General features: G+C 37.6%; 1 protein-coding gene, 1 long non-coding RNA gene and 1 pseudogene across 3 annotated transcripts in view; 1 reads left to right on the top strand and 2 right to left on the bottom strand.

Annotated features, from left to right (window-relative positions):
• The window catches only part of LOC145721292 (uncharacterized), a 433,843-nt gene that overhangs the window by 251,412 nt on the left and 158,800 nt on the right, over positions 1–23,631 (top strand). The gene's annotated exons all lie outside the window — the stretch shown is intronic.
• The window catches only part of PTGER3 (prostaglandin E receptor 3), a 177,844-nt gene that overhangs the window by 63,898 nt on the left and 90,315 nt on the right, over positions 1–23,631 (bottom strand). The window lies entirely within an intron of this gene.
• Positions 17,010–22,668, bottom strand: LOC145721291 (glyceraldehyde-3-phosphate dehydrogenase-like; annotated as a pseudogene). Its single transcript, XR_014144914.1, has 2 exons — positions 20,872–22,668; positions 17,010–20,200 (listed from the first exon to the last, which is right to left on the bottom strand). The product of XR_014144914.1 is annotated as a glyceraldehyde-3-phosphate dehydrogenase-like (transcript).

The following is a 23,631-nucleotide window of genomic DNA, read 5'->3' on the forward strand; positions in this document are numbered from 1 at the left end:
GTGAAATAAGTCAGTCAGAGAAAGACAAATACCATATGATTTCACTCATATGTGGAATTTAAGAAATAAAACAGATGAATATAGGGGAAGGGGAGGAAAAATAAAATAAGATGAAAACAGAGAGGGAGGCAACCCATAAAAGACTCTTAACTACAGAAAACAAACCGAGGGTTGCTGGAGAGGAGGTGGGTGGGGGGATGGGATAATTGGGTGATGCGCATTAAGGAGGGCATTTGATGTAAGGAGCACTGGGTGTTATATGGAACTGATGAATCACTAACCTCTACCCCTGAAACTAATAATACAGTATATGTTAACTAAATTGAATTTAAATAAAAAACTAAAACAACAGCTACGGTCAGCAGTGATTTCAAGACACGAGGGCACGTGCATAAATAAGTTGTCCACGCTTCAAAGCCTGTTGTATGTGTGGGCCAACCATGTTACTATGACCACTTCAATGCCTCCGTTAGCTCTGTTGAGTGCTGCAGGTCCTCACAATTGGTAACAATGCCCTGTAATCTACCCTCTTGTTTTATAGAGCTCCCCAGTGATGGCACCCTGAGAAAGCTTTGGAAGGGAAGACTTTAACATCCCAATCTCTATCAGAGTTCTCTTGAACCATCTCAAATAAATTAAGAAGAAAGAATGTGTTTGCTATGTAAATGCATAATCAGAAAACAAAACAAAACAGCTGATCTCCTAGACCCTCACCCCTACCAGTAGGATTATCTCACCTCATCTCCTACTGCATTCACATTCTGAGGTCACCACTGTTGTGACAGTTTGGAAATGTGGCTAAGAGCATAGTGTGTGGAGTAAAAACAGTGCCTACCTCATAGGGTGACTGTGAAGATTAAGTAAATCCGGCATGTATTAATGTAGTTATTGGCACAAATTAAGTGTTCTATAAATATTATCCATTATTATTGTTATAAGAATAATTATCATTATTATTATTCTTATTATCAACATCATAGTATTTGCCTAGTTAAAACATTTCTTTGCTAACCATTAACCGAATAAAAGAACCCAAAACTCCCAAGTCCTTTATAATCTGTCTCCAACTTATACTTCTTTCTGGCTTTATCTCCTGCTACATATGCTGCCCCGCATCCTGTACTTTGCTATAATGGCTGACTTACCATTTCCTATAGATCATGTGTTTTACCTCCTCTGTCTTTGTTCCTGCTGTTTCCACTGCTTCGGACAGTCTTTACCTGGAAAACCCCTAGGCATCTTTCTACGTATTAGTTCAATGGCATCTCTTTTGTGAAGTTTCCCCTGACTCCCAGCCTAGGGAAAAAGCAGTCACTATTGTGTTATTGTCTTTAATAGATATTTATGTCTCCTCTACAAGACTTCAAGATCTTCCAGGTACTGACTTTATAATTCATCTTCTTCTTTCCTTTGGTATCTACTACAGAACAAAGCATGTGCTAAGTGCAAACTAAATATTTGTTGAATGGGTAAAGTTTTTAAAAGTATAGAATGTTCTTACATAGATTATCTCATTTGATCCTTTCAAAACTCCTGGGAAGAAGCCAGGGCAAAGTAGAATAGCATAATGATTAAAAAAACAATTTCTAGAGAAGGATAAGTGACTTGTGACTTGAGTCCGTAGGACCTTGAGCAAGTTGTATAATCTCTCTGATCCTCATTTACTTCTGTAAAATGAAGGTAACATTTATACCTATTATTAAATGAGATAATACACATAAAATGCATATCACTGTGCCTGATAAATGCTAATAAACGATAGCTCTTTAAAGTTATTGTATAGAGTATCAAAGAAATTGAATGACTTGTCCAAATTCACATGGCTAGCCAAAGACTGAACAGAGTGAAATCTTGCTCTGATTCCTAGTCCAGTTATCTTTCCATTCTAACATAACCTCCACCTCTTAGAACTATTAATAAAGAGAACCAAGTTAGAGACAGAAGAAAATTTTCTATTGCTTTTCTATGGTGCTAGTGCATCTAAGGTGAACATAAGAAGTAAATAGAGAATTGGCTTTCCTGATTAATTCCAAACTAAAACATGTATTTTGATATTCAGACTTTAAAACGCCATTGATTAAATATCATCATAAACACTAATACCTTGAATTTGTATAATGTTTTTCCTCCAGAGTATGCAGGATTTTCTTGTGATACTTCATCTATCTTTTCAGCTGTATAAAATACTATTCCTATCATTTTACATTTGTTCATTCATCATATATATATATGTATATATATATGTATGTATATACATATATATATGTATGTATATACATATGTATGTATATATATATATACAGCAAATATATATATATTGCTTGCTACATACTGCCACTGGACTAGATACTAGAGATACAACAATGAAAGAGACTGCAATTCTGTTCTTGACTATTACTCTAGGTGAATGAATCTGACATGGAATAAACCACAAGTACTCAAACTAGTGAGTACTATCATGATGACATAAGCAGTGGAAGCTTATGGCAGCAAGAGCATATGAAGTTTGCTTAGGAATAATGGAAATGAAAGGGAATTTGGAGCTAAATCTGGGAGTGCTATTTAATTCTATAAACTAGTGGTCTCCAAATATTTTTGATCACCCACTCCTGTTTAGAAAAAAATAATGTGTTGGGCACTCATCCTTAATATATCTTTAATGCATTTAAAAATAAAGTATGTGTATAACTGGTAATATATTGATTCGGGCATTTGCCATTCTATGATACAACCATTCCACTGCCAGGTATATTCCTGAAAGTATTACATGTGCCTCCAAGAGAATGTATTAATACTACCATTGGGGCACCTGGATTGCTCAGTCAGTTGAGTGTCCCACTCTTGATTTCAGCTTTGGTCATGATCTCAGGGTCGTGGGATTGAGCTCCAAATTGGGCACCGTGCTCAGCACAGAGTCTGCTTGTCCCTCTCCCTCTGCTCCTCCTCCTGCTCACACTCTCTCTCTCTCTCAAATAAATAAATAAAATCTTTAAAAAAATAATACTATCCATAGTAGAATTGTCCATATTAGCTAAACTTGGAAAAAATCTAAATACCCATCAATAAGAGAGTGGATAAATAACTCTTGAGGCATTTGCACAGTGGCATATTCTTCCTCAGTAAAAATTAATGAACTACAGCTTCACACAACACTATGAACAAATCTTTAAAACATAATACTGAATTTAGAAACAAGTTACAAAGAGCAAATATAGTGTAATACCACTTAGAAAGTTTAGGAACAAGCAAACTATACAATATAGTATTTATAAATAAATACATATGTCATAAACCTATGAAAAAGTAAGGAAATTATAAAAAAGTTAAATTTGACTTGGGTGGGGATGGGTGGGTAAAGCAAGAGGTGGGGAGAGGTGAAAGCAGAGGTAGATGGGACAGTTCTGGTGATGTTCTAGGATGTAAGTCAGTGGTGAGTTCACAGGTATGCATTTTTTTACTATACTTTATAACTTGTACTTTTGTCACATTCTTTAGTAAATATCAAATATCACATAATAAAAAAGGCTGAATATAAAGAGAAGTCCCAATATTTTCTTCCTGAACTTCATTGTTCCTCCTGGAGCTACACAGAGACTATTAAATCAGGCATATAATCCATTGATATATTTTCTTTTTTTATTTATTTATTTTATTTATTTTTTTAAAGATTTTATTTATTTATTTGAGAGAGAGAGAATGAGAGAGAGCACATGAGAGGGGGGAGTGTCAGAGGGAGAAGCAGACTCCCTCCTGAGCAGAGAGCCCGATGTGGGACTCGATCCAGGGACTCCCGGATCATGACCTGAGCCGAAGGCAGTCGCTTAACCAACTGAGCCACCCAGGCGCCCTCCATTGATATATTTTCAGTAAGGGAATGAAATGCTGTATTCCTGATTTAAAAAGGAAGATATTTTATCAGCAGTATAAAGGATAGGTAATTCATGTGAGATCTTGGGGTTCTGACCCAATACAGTGGCTTTGGGAACAAATTATATAGAGTGGGCTTGAGAGCTATTGAAGAGGTAAAACTACCAGGAATTAGTCATATGTAAAGGAGATGACAATCATTTAAGATGACTATTAGTTTCCAAACCAATGCCCTTAACCAAAACAGAGAATACGGTCAAAGAAGCATAATTATGGAGTATGACAGAGAGGATAGTGTTATATACCCAAGAGTTATATAACATAAAAATGAGATTGTCTGGGAGCAGTTAGAAATACCTTCTGGAGCTCAAGAGAATGGTGGGCTCTGGAAATAAGGCCCAGACGTCACCAATGCACAAGTAACTAAGACTACAGAAGTAGATGAGATCATTCAAAAAACAGCATGTCAAATAAAAAGGTGAAGAGAGCTATACTGGATTCCTAGAGGTGGTCCACCATGAAGGAGGCTGAGGAGAAGAGAATCAGGAAAGTGTGGAAAAGCCAGTGGCCATGATGTCAAGTACCTCCAGATAAGTCAAGTGAAACAAAAATTATAACTGAAACACAGAGGCTATGCCAAACTCAAACCTGTAAACCAGATGTCTTAGCTCCCCTGTGGGTGCCCTATCCACTCATCTAATGGTTTTCAACTTGTGCACCAGAGAATGCTATAGCTACTTGGAGTGTCTAAAGGGACATTATTCTTCTTTCCACAAATACTGGCAACTTTTATCTACCAGGCACTATGTAGAGTTCTGTTCTTGTAGTGCTTAAGAATATTTTCAGTTATTAGTGAAGGAACTCATTTATCATCATTAATATACACATATATAATATATGTAATACATATATGTAATATGTATAAATATCTATATTTAGTGTGTGTATATATATTTGCATACACACACACACACAGAACATAATAGGGACCATGTATAGTCCCTATTATGTCACAGGCACTGGGCTAGAGACTATTGGTAATAGGAAGATAGTAACTATGCCTCAAGAAACTTACAGCATTAAACAAACAAAAAAAATCCCTCAAGAATTAATTATAAATAACTGGGTTCCTACTTGAGTATCATAGTATATTATGTTTCAACACCAACACTGTAACATTTACTAATTATTTTTTTAAATTTCAGTTTTACTGCATTTTTACAATATGTCAGACTTCACCAAATATATGCCTTACTCTTGTATTATATTACTGCTTTACTGTGTATCTCAATAAAGCATGCAGTTATGTTACAAAAGAAGAATTAATTTTAAATCTAGTTTATGGGATAAAAATGACTTCCCAGGAAAAGTGACATTTAAGCTGGGAGACCAGCTGTTAGGCATGAAGTACCATAATTTTCATGAGATATCTAATTTGGAAAAAAAAGTAGTCTTCTCCTATGAAAATGATTGAAAACCACTGCATTTTATAGAAATTCCAAATTATAAATCACGTTGACCATGTTAAAAATATCTAACTTCAGATGTGCTATATGTGTGTGTATATATGCAATGGAATATTACTCAGCCATAAAAAATGAAATCTTGCCATTTGCAATGGCATGGTTGGAGCTAGAAAGTATTATGCTAAGTGAAATAAGACAGAGAAAAACAAATAGCATATGATTTCACTCACATGTGGAATTTAAGAGCCAAAACAAAAGAACAAAGGGAAAAAAGGAGACAAACCAGAAAAGACTCTTAACTGTAGAGAACAGACAGAGTTACCAGAGGGGAGTTGGGGGATGGGTGAAATAGCTGAAGGGGATTAAGAGTGCTCTTACCATAATGAGCACTGAGTAATGTATAGAATTGTTGAATCCCTCTATTGTACACCTGAAACTAATTTAACACTGTATGTTAACTATACTGGAATTAAAATTTTTAAAAATATATCTAACTGCAATTGCTAATGTAGTAGCATGTGTTTAAAAGATGTGGAGGGACTTTGGCAAGGGAAACAAAAGCAAAATTAAACTATTGGGACTACACCAAAATAAAAAGCTTTTGTACAGCAAAGGAAACCATCAACAAAACAAAAAGACAACCCACTAAATGGGAGGAGATATTTGCAAATGATATATCCAGGAAGGGGTTAATATCCAAAATATATGAAGAACTTATACAACTCCACACCAAAAAAGCAAGTAATTCAATTAGAAATGGGCAGAAGACATCTTTCCAAAGAAGACATACAGATAGCCAACAGACACATGAAAAGATGTTCAACATCACTCATCATTGTGGAAATGTAAATCAAAACCACAATGAGGTATTACCTCATACCTGTCAGAATGGCTAAAATCAAAAACATAAGAAACAACAGTTGTTGTCAAGGATGTGGAGAAAGAGGAACCCTCTGCACTGTTGGGGGGAATGCAAGCTGGTGCAGCCACTGTGGAAAACAGTATGGAGGTTCTTCAAAAACTTAAAAATAGACTTACCATATGATCCAATAATTCCATTACTGGGTATTTACCCAAAGAAAATGAAAACACTAATTTGAAAAGATATATGCTTCCTTATATTTATTGCAGCATTATTTACAATAGGCAAGATATGGAAGAACCCATGTGTCCATCAATAGATGAATGGATAAAGAAAATGTGGTATACATCTACAATAGAATATTACTCAGCCATAAAAAAGAATGAAATCTTGCCATTTGCAACAAAATGAATGGACCTAGAGGGTATAATGCTAAGTGAAATAAGTCAGAGAAAGGCAAATACCGTATGATTTCACTCATATGTGGAATTGAAGAAACAAAACAGGTGAACAAAGAAAAAAAAGAGAGAGAGAGACAAACCAGAAAAGACTCTTAAATATAGAGAACAGATGGTTCCTGCAGGGGAGGTGGGTGGGGGTATGGGTGAAGTAGGTGAAGGGGATTAAGAGCGCACTTATCCTGATGAGCACCGAGTAATGTACAGAATTGTTGAATCCCTCTATTGTACACCTGATTCTGTTTTGTTTTGTTTTGTTTTGTTTTGTTTCAAAAACACACATAGTAACAATGTGGGAACTAGGGAGTCCAATTCTAAGATTTGATTTAAGCAAAACTCCTGCTAGTAGCTTTGAACTGAGAGAGTCCCCAGACCACGGGTTTTGTGGAGCTCCATTCCTCAGGATAGCTGTAAACTAGAGCTTTGTAAACTGGCCTTGTATAGAATGCTCTGTTCTGTTCTAGAAAACATATAACTCCTTTGGTATTTTTAATGATTAATCCGAAGTTATGAAATAAAGTACTAATAAAGACTAATAGACATAGCTGTGCTTCGATTCGGCACTTTTCATGTGAAGTCCATTTTCAGAGGCCCCTTTTACTTTCAAAAGGTAAAAGCTGTGTAGTTCTTATCTATCATCCTGTTGTCACATCTTGCTGTGGTTTTATAAAAAGCAATTTGAAAGAAACAGTGAGGTTAAAAAAAAAGTGGTTCTTTTTTCCTAAAGTCATCTTTTTTTTTTCTTTTATTGCAAACATGCCTTATGAGAATGAGGCCAGGTACAGGTTTCTGAGAAAATAAGATTTAATCTTTGGGTTAACTTTTGCAGTTGACCTTACAATTTAAGCACATTCATGTAAAACATCAGATGTGTAGATGGAGAGAATAGAAAGTAGTAACTAAAAATAAAATGGTAATAACTGAAAAGCCTAGTAAAATATTGACCAAATAATTAACTTTGTCTTTGGCCACCCTGGTTAATCAAATACTTTGTGACACACATCATTCTGTATGAAATGACATTGCTTTCACCCTAAACCAGTTTTTCTAAATGGTGTTTATGTCAGAGTGGTGAACTGGGAAATAGGTGGAAAGGTAATTCTTTACCAAGTTCCCAGAAAGTTTACAAGGAAGGGCACTTTTCTCTGCTGCTTCTTATGTTACTAGTAACTGGATGGAGAAATAAGCAATACTTTCAACTTGTAACTTTATCTCCCATAATTTATTGGATCTTTGAAAACTCCAGTAGAAAGGGAAAAATAAACAGTATTTGTCTTCTACCAGTGAGGGCAGATTAGTGAATGAGTAAATGAAATATGGACAAATATGCTAATGTCCCAAGAACAAAGGAAGTTAGCTATTTTGAGCAACACAGCGTAGAGGAAACCATTCCTGAACTCTTGCTCAAGAAATAGAAATCTCTTATCAGTTTAAAATATGCTTCCAGGGCGCCTGGGTGGCTCAGTTGGTTAAGCGACTGCCTTCGGCTCAGGTCATGATCCTGGAGTCCCGGGATCGAGTCCCACATCGGGCTCCCTGCTCAGCATGGAGTCTGCTTCTCCCTCTGACCCTCCTCCATCTCGTGCTCTCTCTCATTCTCTCTCTCGCAAATAAAAAAAAAAAATATGCTTCCAGCTATATAGTCCTATTTTATGTCTCTGATTTTTGGACCTAAATTACATTTATATCCAAAGATGAAGCTAACAGTTCCAAACTAAATAAAGGGTTATTTTATGCTCCCAAAGTATGTCAAGAAATGCCAATAGACTTTGGCTTCAGGGCTTCTGAAACTGAGAGTGTATATACATAGCTGGCTGGGAGTGGGATGAGGGATATCGGAACTCTGGCAGCATTGAACCAGACTATAGTGTGTTGACCCAGACACCCACAGCAGCTTCCAGCCACTGAGCTAACTGTAGCCATCACAGGGACTCCCTGTTGGTGAGTACAAAGCCTTACATGATCTGGTCCCTACCTGAGTTTTTGCTTCTTCTCTTTCATGTCTAGATCACAATTCACATGCTCATTCCCACTACAAGATCTCTTTCTCCATCTCTCACTAAACTTCACTCTCTTTTATTTTTCAAGGTTTTTTTTTGAAATTTTTTTATTATGTTAATCACCATACATTATATCATTAGTTTTTGATGTAGTGTTCCATGATTCATTGTTTGCTTATAACACCTAGTGCTCCATTCAGTATGTGCCCTCCTTAATACCCATCACCAGGCTAACCCATCCCCCCTGCCCCTCTCCCCTCTAGAATCCTCAGTTTGTTTCTCAGAGTCCATTGTCTCTCATGGTTCGTCTCCCCCTCTGAATTTCCCCCCTCTTCATTTTTCCCTTCCTACTATCTTCTTTTTTTGTTTTAACATATAATGTGTTATTTGTTTCAGAGGTACAGGTCTGTGATTCAACAGTCTTACACAATTCACAGCGCTCACCATAGCCCATACCCTCCCCAATGTCAAGTTTTTATTTAAATTCCAATTAGTTAACATACAATGTAATATTAGTTTCAAGTGTAGAATTTAGTGATTCAACATTTATGTACAACACCGGGTGTTCATCACAAGTGCTCTCCTTAATGCTCATCACCTATTTCCCCCATTCCCCTGCCCCCCTCCCCTCTGGTAACCATCAGTTTGTTCTCTATAGTTAAGAGTCTGTTTCTTGGTTTTCCTCTCTTCTCTCCCCCACCATGTTCATTTGTTTTGTTTCTTAAATTTCACATATGAGTGAAATCATATGGTATTTGTCTTTCTCCAACTGACTTATTTTGCTTAGCATAATACTCTCTAGCTCCATCCATGTCGTTGTAAATGAGAGGTTTCATTCTTTTTATGGTTGAGTAATATTCCGTTAGATATATATACCACAGCTTCTTTATCCATTCATCAGTTAGTGGACATCTGGGCTCTTTCCATAATTTCACTATTGTAGATAATGCTGTCATAAACATCAGGGTACATATATGCCTTTGAATTAGTATTTTTGTATCCTTTGGGTAAATACCTCATGGTGAAATTGTTGGATTATAGGGTAGTTTTATTTTTAACTTCTTGAGGAAAATCCAAATTGTTCTCCAGAGTGGCTGCACCAGTGTGCATTCCCACTAATAGTGTAAGAGGGTTTCTTTTCTCTGCATCCTGACCAACACCTGTTATATCCTGTGTTACTAATTTTAACTGTTCTGACTGGTGTGAAGTGATATCTCATTGTAGTTTTGATTTGTCTTTCCCTGATGGTGAGTGATGCTGAGCATCTTTTCATGTGTCTGTTGGCCATCTGTATGTCTTCTTTGAAAAACAGACACTTTCTTTGCAGTTTTCTAGGGAAATTTAGTTTCCTTCCTTCTTTACCTGGAAGGCTCCTGTGTCCCCAGTCCCTGGGGCAGCTTGCTGAAGTCTTACCCTTCTCCAAGACTTAATTCAAATGTCTCCCTTGTGAAGAGTTTCCAGGTCCCCCATCTATACACACATCCACATAGACATGCACACATAGACACCCACATGATTGTAGATTTAGAGTAGAATCAGGGTCTCCCTCAGTAACAAGACTAGATTAAATTAGAATCTAATTAGTACATCATTAATACTTTAATATTATAAATCCACCAATTATAATTATTTGCTTACATGTCTCTCTTTTGCATAATTAGACCATGGCTTCTGAAGGGCAAAACTATATCTTCTCTCCAACTCTAATACTTATTATAGTGCCTAGGACTTACAAATGGTTTCATAAATGCTTGATGGATGAATAAATAAACTAATTCTCATCCTTCAAGAACCATAGCAGTTTCCTTTGCCTCAAGAAGGCTTGCAGGTTCATCTATGATAGGAATAAATTCTGTCTTCTCTGAGTTCTCATAACACTTTATTTATTCCTTGCTGTGGTTGTCATCACTAATTTTCCTGGATTTTAATTGAGTTTTCCCTATCATCTAGCTTATCAGGAAATGCCTTTAGTTATCTTTCCCCACATGGTACTGTGCTTTGAAAAATGTTCTTCTCAATGTTTGCTGAAATAAATTTATATATTTACAGTATTTTCCCAAATATATATCATTAAACAATGCAATGGTTTTTTGGCAGGGCAGAGATGATCTCAGATTCATTTTTATTTGCCTGGGACCAGAACATAACAAATGCCAAATAAACAGGTGTTATGAACATGAAAGGAGAGAATGACTGCTTAAGAAGCAAAGACTCTACTTTGTTCATCCATTGGCAACAATCTGGTCCTTGAGCAAACACCGGGAGTAAGAAAAGTCACAACCACTCAGTTTTAATAGCAAGACTCATTATATACTTTTTCTTTCAGTGCTTAGGTATTCTTGGAAATAATGACTTCAGAAAGAATAATGGCAGGGGCCCCTGGGTGGCTCAGTTGGTTAAGCGACTGCCTTCGGCTCAGGTCATGATCCTGGAGTCCCGGGATCGAGTCCCGCATCGGGCTCCCTGCTCGGCGGGGAGTCTGCTTCTCCCTCTGACCCTCCCCCTCTCATGCTCTCTGTCTCTCATTCTCTCTGTCTCAAATAAATAAATAAAATCTTTACAAAAAAAAAAGAAGGGATAATGGCAGAGTGTTGTTTTTTTTTTTTTTAACTCAGAAGTTAAGAAAGTATTAACTTTTTGGTTTGCTGCCATATCCTCCAAAATGGTAACAACACTGCAAGCAGTTGGCAATAGGTGGAGTAGTCTCTTTCATGGTAGCTGATTGAGAAGTTAAATGATGCTCTAAGCACATAAATCAATAGGCACATAGAAGAATAGGATGGCTCCAGTTGCTGAGAATAAAATCTTCAAAGATTTCATCATTCTCACGGTGATAGTAATAGCTCCATTTATTGAAAACTTTTATACACCATCTTTGTGTTAACCTCTTCACATATATTCTCATTTTCTTCTCCTGACTTCCTCTAGACCAAGTTATCATTACCCTCTTTCTACAGAGGAGAAAAGTGAGGCTTAGAAGTGTTCATTGGTTTACCCAACATTATGTAGCTATCCTGCCTTATCACAGGATTCAATTCAATTCTGATAGAAAATCAGGGTAGAAAAAAATCTTTATTGACTTCCTTTCAGGGGCTTATTGTGTCTACTAAGTGATCCATACATGTCTCTATGACTTAAAAGCAGAATTTTATTACCCCAGTTCATCAGAAGCACAGGTAAAAATTAGAAAACTTAACTCTTCATTACCTGGGAAGGGGGACATCAGACCACACAGTAAACTATCCACAAGGCAAAACAATCTCAACCAAGACTTTTACCAAAGCTAACCAATGTAATTGGCCTATTGAATTCTACTCCTTTTCTTCTCTCACAGTCCTGTGTCTCTGAGCATACACATGAGTAATATACATCATTGTGAAAATGTTACGCCATAAATAAGACACATATCTCAAAGTGACTGGTTTCACTTCAGGAATTCAGCTACTTCTGTTGAGGAAACTCAGTTTGGCAAAGCAGAGTTTCTTTTAATCTTTTACATCCCCTGACTCTTCAGCTTCACATTAACTGTTTGCTCTTGAGAAACTCAGTCTCTCCCTGCTTCTTTCCCACATCAGCAAAATTGGCCCATCCATCACCAGCATAGGACTTTAAAATATTGAACGATAAAAATGCTCATGGACTGACTGTAGGGACAAGTAGGTGTCTCCATAAATATGGGAATACAGGCCATCCATGTAATATTATCCAGAGAATCTGCCTACATCAGTGCGAAGTTGTAAATAAAGTTAATAGTTACATAAGATGATTTATCATTTGGATTATGAAAAGCAAGCCTTCTAAAACACTCTCCAGACCTGCTGTCCTGACAGAAGCAGCCATAACAACAGAAAAAAACTTCCATAAGACACAGCTGGCCAAACCCATTACAAGCCATAATGTCAGCTGTCACAATGATTGCTTCCTCAAATTGACCTCTTCTGACCTAGCAGCTTTCAACTTTCTCTTCTTGGCTCTTTAAGATACTTGTTAATCAGATGTGCTTTATATAAACATGTGGTTTATACTTTAAACCAGAGATAAAGGGAGAAGACTGTGTCTATTATGACCCACCAAGGTGCCCTGATCCTAAAGTCAAGTGCAAGAAAGCATCTAGGAGATTTGAGAAAAAGAATAAAAATGTTGGAAGGAAGCACATTAAAGACAGGAATGGGTTCATAAGAGGCTCTGGGAGCTAATTTCAGAAATTTCTCACTGTAGGTGACATAAGAGATGCACTTTTGTTTGCACATATTTATAATACACAACCAAATCTAAATATTTCTTTACTTCCTCCTCTAATTTTCACCTAGGTATTCTAATTTAGACTAAGTGAGGGCATTTCTCATTTCCTTTTGCCTAGTTTTTCTGCTCAGTTATTATTATAAGCAGAAACAACAAAAAATTATTTTTCCGTCATTTGGCATTTTAGCCTAAATTATTATTATTATTTTTTAAACTCAGATGGCTTAATAGAGAGATTTTATTCACTATATACAGGATTCTCTAATGAAAGTAGGTTGGTCACTAGCTGGGTGACCCGACTGACACCAAAACCAAGGGCAGCTCAGGGACGCCCCCCCCCAAAAAAGGAATGTACTATTGATAAAACTTTTATGCTGAATTGTCATGCACAATATTGAAAAATCAGTTGGATCAATTCAGACAGACCCTAATACCTATTAAGGCAAAATTCCAGGTTCTATTAATATGAAAATTCAGTGTAAAAGTTTTATCTTTAGCACATTCTTTTTTTGTTGTTTTGGCTCGGTTTTATTGCTTGTGTTTGCTTTTAAAATATTTTATAAAGAATTGGGTACTCTTTCATAAATATTTTTAGAGAGATACTGGCTTGTACTAGGAATATCGATATAAATGTGACCTGCTTCTAGCCTTTAGGAGTTCAGAATATTCATACACAGATACTTTCAGTGGTATTGTTAAGTTCAACGACCCATGGGAGCGAAGGATGGTGTGGAAAGTGTTAACTACCAAAATATTCAAAGAAGACTACAGAAGAGGGGCGCCTGGGTGGCTCAGTTGGTTAAACGTCTGCCTTCGGCTCAGGTCATGATCCCAGGGTCCTGGGATCGAGCCCTGCATTGGGCTCCCTGCTCAGTGAGGAGTCTGCTTTTCCCTCTCCCACTCCCCCTGCATGTGTTCCCTCTGCCTGCCACTCCCCCTGCTTGTTCACGCCTTCTCTCTCTGATAAATAAATAAAATCTTAAAAAAAAAAAAAAGACTACAGAAGAGGAGATAATAGAACTAGGAATTAAAATTTACCAGTTTGAAAGGGATAGAAGATAAGCTAAGAAAAGCAATTAACACGAAGTCGCAGAGATACATGGTCTTTTCAAGGAAAAGTGAGAAGCTTGGTTGGGGTTAGGATGTGAAAACATCAAGTTTTTTAAGAACAGACCAATGTGTAATAAATTTGCAGAGGTGATGGGTATTAAGGAGGGCACATGCTGTGATGAGCACTGGGTGTTATATGCACCTAATGAATCGTTGAACACTACATCAAAAACTAGTGATGTACTCTATGTTGGCTAATGGAACATAATTAAAACCAAAATAAAAGGACTTAAAAATAGTAGAGATCAAAATCGATTCAAATCATGTAGAGGTAGGTGTCATTTAAATCATGGAAAGAAGGATTAGAGACTGCAGTTGGTCTCAGTGTAACATAGGGAGGAAGATTATGCTTATAAATAAATGAGTTTTGGGTGAGGAGGCATAGTAGGAGAAAATCACTTGTGGCAGTTGGAAATTCAGGGCTGCAGTTGGTAAAAGCTCATGTAGTTTGTATTTAGTGTCAGCAAAGATGCCTGTTAGCTCAGTGTTTCTGAGAGACCATATAACATTTCTCTGTAAACTATATAATAAACATCACTTATTTGGTGTGAAATATATTCTAATGTCATAACTCTAACAAAATAAGTTAGCACTTACAATGCAACATGTATTTTCTTTCAGCATACGAGATTTATTACACAAGAGAGCACAACTAATAAAGGTGCTGTGTGTAATGGCCAGACCCTGAATCGTTTATGGGACTCGCATGGGTTTGGTCCCCTGTATCACAGGCAACCTCAGACTAGGTCATCAGAGCATAGAAAGCACAGGTCATACTTTATTCCTAGACACTTCCAAATGCACAATGAAAGCCTGAAGAAAAACAACTTCTGACGTGAGAGTCAGCTGCTATGCATCATCGCACATTTTTCTTTTTTCTTTTTTATTCTATGTTAATCCCCATACATTACATCATTAGTTTTAGATGAAGTGTTCCATGATTCATTGTTTGTCATCACACATTTTTCTATTCTTGGTCCTTAGGAGGACACTACTGCTGTTTTCCCAGATGCTGGCACAGAAAAGAATCAGAAGACTTTCTTGGTTTTCCCTCCATTCTGTCATACTTCCATGGTCAGATTCTCCACTTGCTTGCTCCTTCCAGCAATTTTCTAAAGTCACACTATTTGATACAAGGTAAAAAACTACATTTATTCCAGTTATTGTTTCAGGCAATTTCCTTATATGATTTATTCCTGGCAGTAATGAACAGGTGTTATTATCTCTGTTTTTTCCATCTGGAAAAAAAAAAAGAAATTTAGTAACCTGCCAAAGGTCACCTTCTAGTGAGTAGAAGAGGGATCTGGTGAAAATGTATGGAGCATGGATATAGCCTAGGAGCTGGTTTTGAACCAAGGAAAAACAAAGCAACTGTAATTTGTCCATTGACCCTGAGACTAACCATCTCTTTTTCACCTTAAAAGCCTTCTTTATTCAGCATTAATAAGTCAAGTTTGTATATTAGGAACTAGAGCCAACCTAGGTCCTAGATTTGAAGGCAGTTTGCTCTTGATGCCCACCCACAATTCTGTTTAGAAACTCTTACCCTAAGCCCTTGGTTTCTTTACTTCCTGTTGCTCCTAGATTCCCCTGGGCCCACTTTGGTGTCAATTACAAACCAGTAAAGGAATCCTTACTAGGATAGAATCATGTTTACAGCCAACGATCAAATGTATGCACCTGTCACTTCTATGTAAAGAACATCTAATTAGTTTCCATTTATTCAATCAGTGAATATTAACTAAGTGCCTACTGTATTTCAAGGCTAGTGCTAGACACTGTGGAGGCACTGGTTAAAAAAAAAAAAAAAAAAAAGAACAGTTCCTGCTCCCAATGAGGACTTTAAGGAGCTTGAAGTACATGAAGAGAGATAAATAAACTAATTATTGAAATATGATGTGAGGAGTAGAACGTTGGGGTAAGAACAGAGTGCTGATGGAATAGATGGGAAGAATATAAAATCCAACCTTGGTTGGTCAGGAAAAATTCACCAGGGAAATAAAATCAAGGCTAAGTCCTTAAAGAGAGTAGAAGATAAGGCAGTGGGTGGAGGTTTTGAGATGGGGACAACACTCAACAAAGTCCAAAATGCTGTAGAGGGGCCTGGTACATTTAGGAACTAAATAAATAATAGAATAGAGCTATAAGGGGCCCCAATTTTTAAAGATCATGTATGTGGTGCTAGTAAGTTTGTACATTATTCTGGGAGAAATGAGAAATTCTTAAAACTTCTAATCAGAAAAGTGCCAAGATTATTTCTATGCTTTGGAAATATCTCTCTGGCTGCAGCATGGGGAAATGATGTGAAGAAGAGGTGACTTTAGCTACACAGTGAATACATTTGGTGAGCGAAGCTGAGGGTTGGTGGGAGCAACAAGGCTGGGGGCAGCAAGAAAGATTAGAATAAGCCATAACATAAGGGCGCTTGAACTAATTTAGCTGCAATGAGGAAAGAGACAAATGGGCAGATTTGAGGACATTAAATAGAGGCAGAATTGGCTTATGTGACTATAATGACAGGAGGGGCAGGTCATCCGGGATGATTCCCAGGTTGGTGGCGAGGGCATGAGGAGCCCCAGGGAAGAAGCAGGCTTTGGGAAGCTGGTTATGAGTGAGGTTAAGTTGACTGTGATGTCCTGCCAGGTGTTGGTTATAGAGGTGGGAAGTCCAAATAGGAGAGAGACTTGGAAGTCCTTAGCATGTGGATGTCAATTTAAGCCACATAATCCACAACCAGTATGTTATGCAAAAGGGATCAGTTAAATTTCTGGAAAACATCAAAAGGAATAATTAGGTGAAGATCTTGCAAACGTGGATGTACTGGAGATTGCCTTTTAGATATCTTCAGTTCAATTTGAAGTTGGTCAACCCCCATCACCCAAAAAGCCTATTTAAATAGTTTAGTGACTCTCTATGTCCACTAAAGAAATCCATGATGTTTCTTTATTATTTTCCATGGTTAATTAAATATAAAATATGCAAATGAAGGACACTTTTAAAGACATAAAAGTTAATCATTGTTTATTATACTTATGCATCATATAAGACAATGGGCTAGTTTTGATTTCAAGTACAATTTCGCTTTTATATTATTAAAAATAATAATTTAGTTCTATTATTTCATTCCTATCAAAACTGGCTAAGAGTTAACCCTTATTCAAGGTATTGGCTTTTAACTTTGACATGAAAGTTGACATTTTGGAGCCAAACTCAAATTCTATAATGAAAAGACTCTGCAGTCTGGATTACAGATATCTATTTTGAAATACTATATATATCCTTCCTCCTTTAAAAAGAATAGGGGAGGATCTGGATGCATTTTAGCAAAAGGTTTCTTTAAAACACTTTGTGATATAGAAATAAAAATAGAAATCAGACCTCAGAAGGGGATAAAAAGGTAACACATCAAATATAAGAGTCAGTACCCAAACATCACACTTGAGCTGGAACACCAGATTAGACAGGGCAAAAGTCAAATCACTGTAGAATTTCTCAGTACATTTAAACTCAAGTATAATCTGTAAGTAAGCCTTACTAAAATTATGGTGATGATTTATAAAAATCACCCTAATGATCCTAACTGAAAGGAAATATTAGTATTTTGCCATACTTTAAAAACATTTTACATTTTCATTCCCTGAATTTAGTAATATCATCTAAAGAAATTTCAAGCATTTTCTAGCATCTGGTTATTATTTAGTTGTTTATTTGGCATTTTTTTAACAATCACCTAATAGGGTCTTTCATTGGGGTCTTTGGTTCATATTTCTCACTCAGGGGTCACATGATCATTTTAATCCACTAGTAATTACATTGAGACAATGCTTGAGTTAACAGGTTAATGAAAATATAAATATAAATAATTCAGTGTTTCCAGAAAGGGGCTGGTTATTTGCCAGGAAGGATAAAATTGGTCACCTCTAGTTTTATCAACAAACGTGATAGATACTTACGAGAACATAGGGTTATTAATTAAACGTGTACTTCATTGACTGTACATATAATAATGGCAGTACTCATGCATGAAGACTTCTCAAGTTCAGAAAACCACCCCTCTTATTTGTAATGATTTTCTGTTTTATGATGGTTCTCTTCTTATAGTATTTGAATCTGACATTTGGCAGGAACTTCTTGTTTTCCTTTTGCCATTACATACTTAATGAAATAAATAACCTACTGATTTCATAACTTGACATTATTTAAACTCTTTTTCTTTTCTTTTTACCTAAAACCCTTTTTTGGTTTAAAGTGGAATTTGGAAATTAACATTCTTATGTCATTACATAAATCTATGATTACTATGGATGACCCCATTCATATGAAATTTCAACTACCTCTCATCATCACTGTAATAATATAAAATCTATTTGAAGCCTCATATTCTCTCCTGATAAGTGTAATTTATATATACAACAACTCACTGGATACTGCCATTTGGAGATCCTGCAGAAGTCTCAAACTCAGTATGTTTCAGACTGAGCCTTTCCCACACCCATTCCTCCTCGTTTAATGTTACCAAGATCTCCTCATCACTCAAGCCAGAAATCACAAGATACCTAGAATTTTCCTTCTCTTCTCTCATAAAAAATCAGTCAGGAGTCATGGTGAATCTATTTCTGAAATATTGTTGGAATCTGCCCAATCTTCTCCACCCCTACCGGCACTGCTTAATTCAGAACCACTTGTCAGAATTGCCAAAATAGCCTCCTTCATATTATATCTGCTTCTAATATTACCCCACAAGTCCTTTCTTTATGGTACTACCAGCATTACACTTTTAAATTGAAATTTAAAAACTTGAAAAAAGAAATATATAAATAAAAAATAAAGTGAAAATTTAGTCATGTCATTCCTGTTTAAACTCCCAAAGTCATTCCCTCTTTCTCAGTATAAAACCCAGATGATGATTCTTCTTCTTCTTCTTCTTCTTTTTCTTCTTCTTTTGGCTGGATACAGTATACTTTATTGATGGTACATGACAAGGTAGGGCTCCCCAGCCCCTTCCTTTCTTCAGAGGGTCTGGGATGGAAACTGGAGGTCGGGAGATTCTCAGTGTATTGGAGGATGAGTTGGGGTAAGAAATCTCTAGTAGCTGAGGGCCTCTCTCTTCCTCTTGCTCTCACTGGTGCTCATGGTCTAGGGGGCTCTTACTCCTTGGAGGTCATGTAGACTGTAACGTCCACCACCTGGTTGCTGTAGCCCTCTTCATAGTCATACCAGGAAATGAGCTTGACAAAGTGGTCATCGAGAGCAATGCCAGCCCCAGCATTGAAGGTGGAAGAGCAGGTGTCACTGTTAAAGTCACTGTTAGAGAAAATCTGGTCTTCAGTATAGCTCAGGATGCCTTTGAGGGGGCCCTCTGATGCCTGCTCACCACCTTCTTGATGTCATTGTATTTGACCACTTTCTCCAGGCGGCAGGTCAGATTCATGACTGACACATTGGGATTAGGATCATGGAAGGCCATGCCAGTGAGCTTCCCATTCAGCTCAGAGATTACCTTGCCTACAGCCTTGGCAGTGCCAGTAGAAGCAGGGATGATGTTCTGGGCACCTCTGGGCCATCACACCACAGCTTCTCAGAGGAGCCATCCAAGGTCTTCTGGGTGGCAGTGATGGCATGACCTGTGGCCATGAGTCCCTCCACAATGCCAAAGTTGTCATGGATGACCTTGACTAGAGGGGCCAGCAGTTGATGGTGCAGGAGGCATTGCTGGATATCTTGAAGGAGTTGTCATACTTCTCATGATTCACACCCACTACAAATATGGGGGCATCAGCAGAAGGGGCAGAGGTGAGGACCCTCCTGGCCCCACTCTTCATGTGAGCCCCAGCCTTCTCTATGGTGGTGAAAGCCCCAATAGACTCTATAACATTCTCAGCACCAGAATCACCCCATTTGATTTTGGTTGGATCTTGCTCCTGGAAGATGGAGATGGGCTTTCTATTGATGACAAGTTTCCTGTTTTCACCCTTGACGGTGCCGTGGAATTTGGCGTGAGTGGAATCATACGGGAACATGTAGACCATGTAGTTAAGGTCAATGAAGGAGTCACTGATGGCGACAACATCCACTTTACCAGAGTTAAAAAGCAGTCCTGGTGACCAGATGCCCAATAAGGCCAAATCCGTTTCCTCCGACCTTTACCATCCGGTCTCCGGGATGCAGCTGGCACTGCACCAGAAGATGCGGTGTCTGTCAAACGGGGAGAAGCAGAGAGCCTAAACCCAGATTCTTTAGTATGATTTACAAGACTGACAGAGCTCCTATGTACAAAATGTTTTCCATAATGGAATTATGTCCATGAAAGTCTTTTACTCGCAACCTCCCTTATGATATCATAACCTCCATAACCCAGCAACCAGAAGAGGTCATATGACTAGTTCTCAGCAAAAGCACAAGTGAACCATGCTACTTGCTGGTTCAGACCTTAAAGAGAAAATGCTGGACATAGCACCCCAGCCTTGACACATAGTTTAGACCCTTAACATGAAAGCAATCTGGCCCCTGAGCCACTGTGTGAAAAAGAGCTCCTAGTGGATCTGTAACACCCACTCTGGACTGTTATTAGAGGGAGAAATAAATCTTAGTTGTGTTTTGCTGTGTTTGAATACAAAAATGTGTATTAGATTTTGAGGCATATTTGTTACCATAGTTTAACCCCACCCCCATGCAATATACCCCAGTATAAAATACCTTTTATAATTCAATCCCTAATTATATGTACAACTTCATCTTTACCGATTTCCAACCTCTCATATGTATCCTAAGTCTTACCCTTACCAAACTACTTAAAATTCCATAGATAAGTCATGCTCACTCTTGCTTTTATACCTTTGTGTTTGCAGAGTCATACCCTTTCTTACCTTGTCTTTTAAGATTGCAGCAGATATTGCTCCTCCAGAAAGTGTGTCGTTCTCTCTGGTATGGACTGAAGTGTGTTCCCCCTCCCCTAAATTCATAAGTTGCAGCCCTAATCCTCAGTACCTCAGAATGTGACTGTGTTTGGAGATAGGGAGTTTACGGAAATAGTTAGAGTTAAATGAGGTCTTTAGGGTAAACCCAATCGGACTGGTGTACTTACGAGAAGAGGAGATTTGGGCGCACAGAGAGAAAACAGATACACTTACACCAAGAAAAGACCACGTGAGGACACAGCAAGAAGGAGGCTGCTGGCAAGCCAAGGAGAGAGGCCACAGGAAAAAGCAAACTTGCCAACGTGTTAATCTTGGAAGTCTCACCTCCAGAACTGTGAAAAAGTAAATTTCTCTTGTTTAAATCAACCATTCCACGGTATTTTGTTATGACAGCCCTAGTAAATTAGCAAACACTCCTTGAAGCAGGATGTTTGTTCCTCTGAAATTCAGGAACATTCTGAGATACCCCCTTTGAGCACTTATCATAGCTATTTTTCAATCACTGGTTTACTTGTCTGTCTCCCTAACTCTTCTGTGAATCTTTGAGGAAAGCAACTTTGCCTCATTGATCTGCTGCATTAACCCCTGACGATATGTTAGAATATTTGTGGGAAGTGAATAATCATTCTTTAGAATGGATTAACTTTTTCTCCGCAACTTGCAGCTTACCAGTAAGTAAGTAAGTAAGTAAATAAGTAGTTATTGGGGTTTTCTCTTGCTGTATATCCTCCCAACATATCCGGCCAGGCTGCCAAACATGCAGCATTGATTTCGATACTGGATTTCCTTATTGGAGGCTCTGCCTGGCCATTTTTTTATATTATTGTGTGATTATCACTTCACATATTTACTAAGGTCCAGAAGATGAAGATGAGTTTTAGAGCAAGAACAAGATCTTCTTTCGGTAAAGTTGGTGGCGTTGTTGTAGTAGACTGCTTTTGGTATTTTATCCACATTGCAATAGCTTCTTTTTTCCAAGAGCTACCCCTTTATACAGAGGTGGGCTTAATCCAGGCTGTGTACCACATTTGGTTGGACCAGAGTGGTCATCAGATCCAAGTCTGACAAATAAGATTGTATTTCACAAATTTTGAATTGAGAGTGAGATAAGGTATTTGGTCTTTTTTGAGTGGTTGAAACCAAGGAGATATAAATTCCAGAGGAGTTTATTATGAGATAGTCATGTGCACTGAGAAACAGACATTTGGCAAAGAATGAGACATATCCCAAATACAGAAGTTGCGTAGAGAAAAATAAAGACTAAAACATGCTTACAAATATAGATAGAGAGATAGATCAGTAGAGAGAGAGATAGAGAGGGTTATGGGGAAAGCAGGTGTAATGCCAATTAATTTTGTTTCCTCATTTCAGTTCCTTGTGAGGTCCTGATAACGTTCCTTGCTCTTGGATTCCATGAGGTTTTATAACAAATTCCATTTTGGCTTAAGCTAGTTTAAGATTGATTTCTGTTACTTGCAACAAAAGGGAACCTTGCTTGAATCAATTGGATAGTATGATTAACATTTGTAATTTTTGATCACCCAATTCATTCTTCTGAATTCTGGTAATAACACTTCAATCATCCTATCTGGAGTAACTTCCAGACCTTTCTTCAGGTCTGTAAGGTTCATTAGGGCCAACCCCAGGCCATAGTAATTAGTTCAAGAAGGGAAATGTGATCCAAACACCGGGCGAATATCTCCATCACCAGTATTTGCTAGAACTATTAAGAAGCTGTGAGAAGTTGAAAAAAAATTTTTTTTTTCTACTGGAGTTGCCTAACTAGTTAAGATGGCAGCCTGGAGCTTTTACTGGTCATCTTGCCACCATGAAAAGAGAACACTCCAGTGAATAAAACCAATGCAGAAGAAGGCAAAGCAAAAAATCCAGAAAAACCCAGATTGTCCATATGTCATCTGAGCACCAAGATCCCAGGCCCTTCAGTTATTTCAGCAATAAATGTCCTTTTCTAAAACCAGTCTGAGGTGCTTTTTGTTGTTGTTATTTACAACCAAAACATCCAGATAAGTCTGGCTATAATTTCTCTACATATCTTTGAGTTGGTCAAGTTTTATTGTGTATTCCAAGTCTTATTATATAGACCAAATGCCTAACACTGTATCTGAAATACAGCAGATGCTCAAAAAAGTATCTGCTGGTACTGAATGAAGAAGACAAATGCTACCTAGTGTGTCATTTTTGGATATGTTTTTTACAGTCTTACCTCTTCATTTGAATATTCTGTCAAGTCAGTGCTCTATCATCAGTGGATTTTAGTCAGAGAGATTAAATAAAAAGGCTTATTATTTAAATCCTTGCTATTTCTTGCCATCACAGTCAACATTTGTTCTCCAAATGCCAAATCCTAAGTGGTTTTTCCTTCTCCTCACTACCACCATCTTCATGAGAACTCCCCATCTGAACCAGTCTAGTAGCCTCTTGATTCATCCCTGTGTCTCTAGGCTCTTTTTTTAAAATTATTTATTTATTTATTTGAGAGAGAGAGAGAAAGGGAGCACAGCAGGTGAGAGGGGCAGAGGGAGAGGGAGAAGCAGGCTTCCCGCTGAGCAGGGTGTCTGACATGGGGCTCCATCCCAGGACCCTGGGATCATGACCTGAGTTGAAGGCAGGCTTAACCGACTGAGCCACCCAGGCAAACCTAGACTCTTTTTTCTCCAATCCACTGAACACAATGTAATGTGTTCAAAC

Source organism: Leptonychotes weddellii, chromosome 4, assembly GCF_054177405.1.
Source record: "Leptonychotes weddellii isolate Sample4059 chromosome 4, ASM5417740v2, whole genome shotgun sequence".
NCBI classification, from domain to species: Eukaryota; Metazoa; Chordata; class Mammalia; order Carnivora; family Phocidae; genus Leptonychotes; species Leptonychotes weddellii.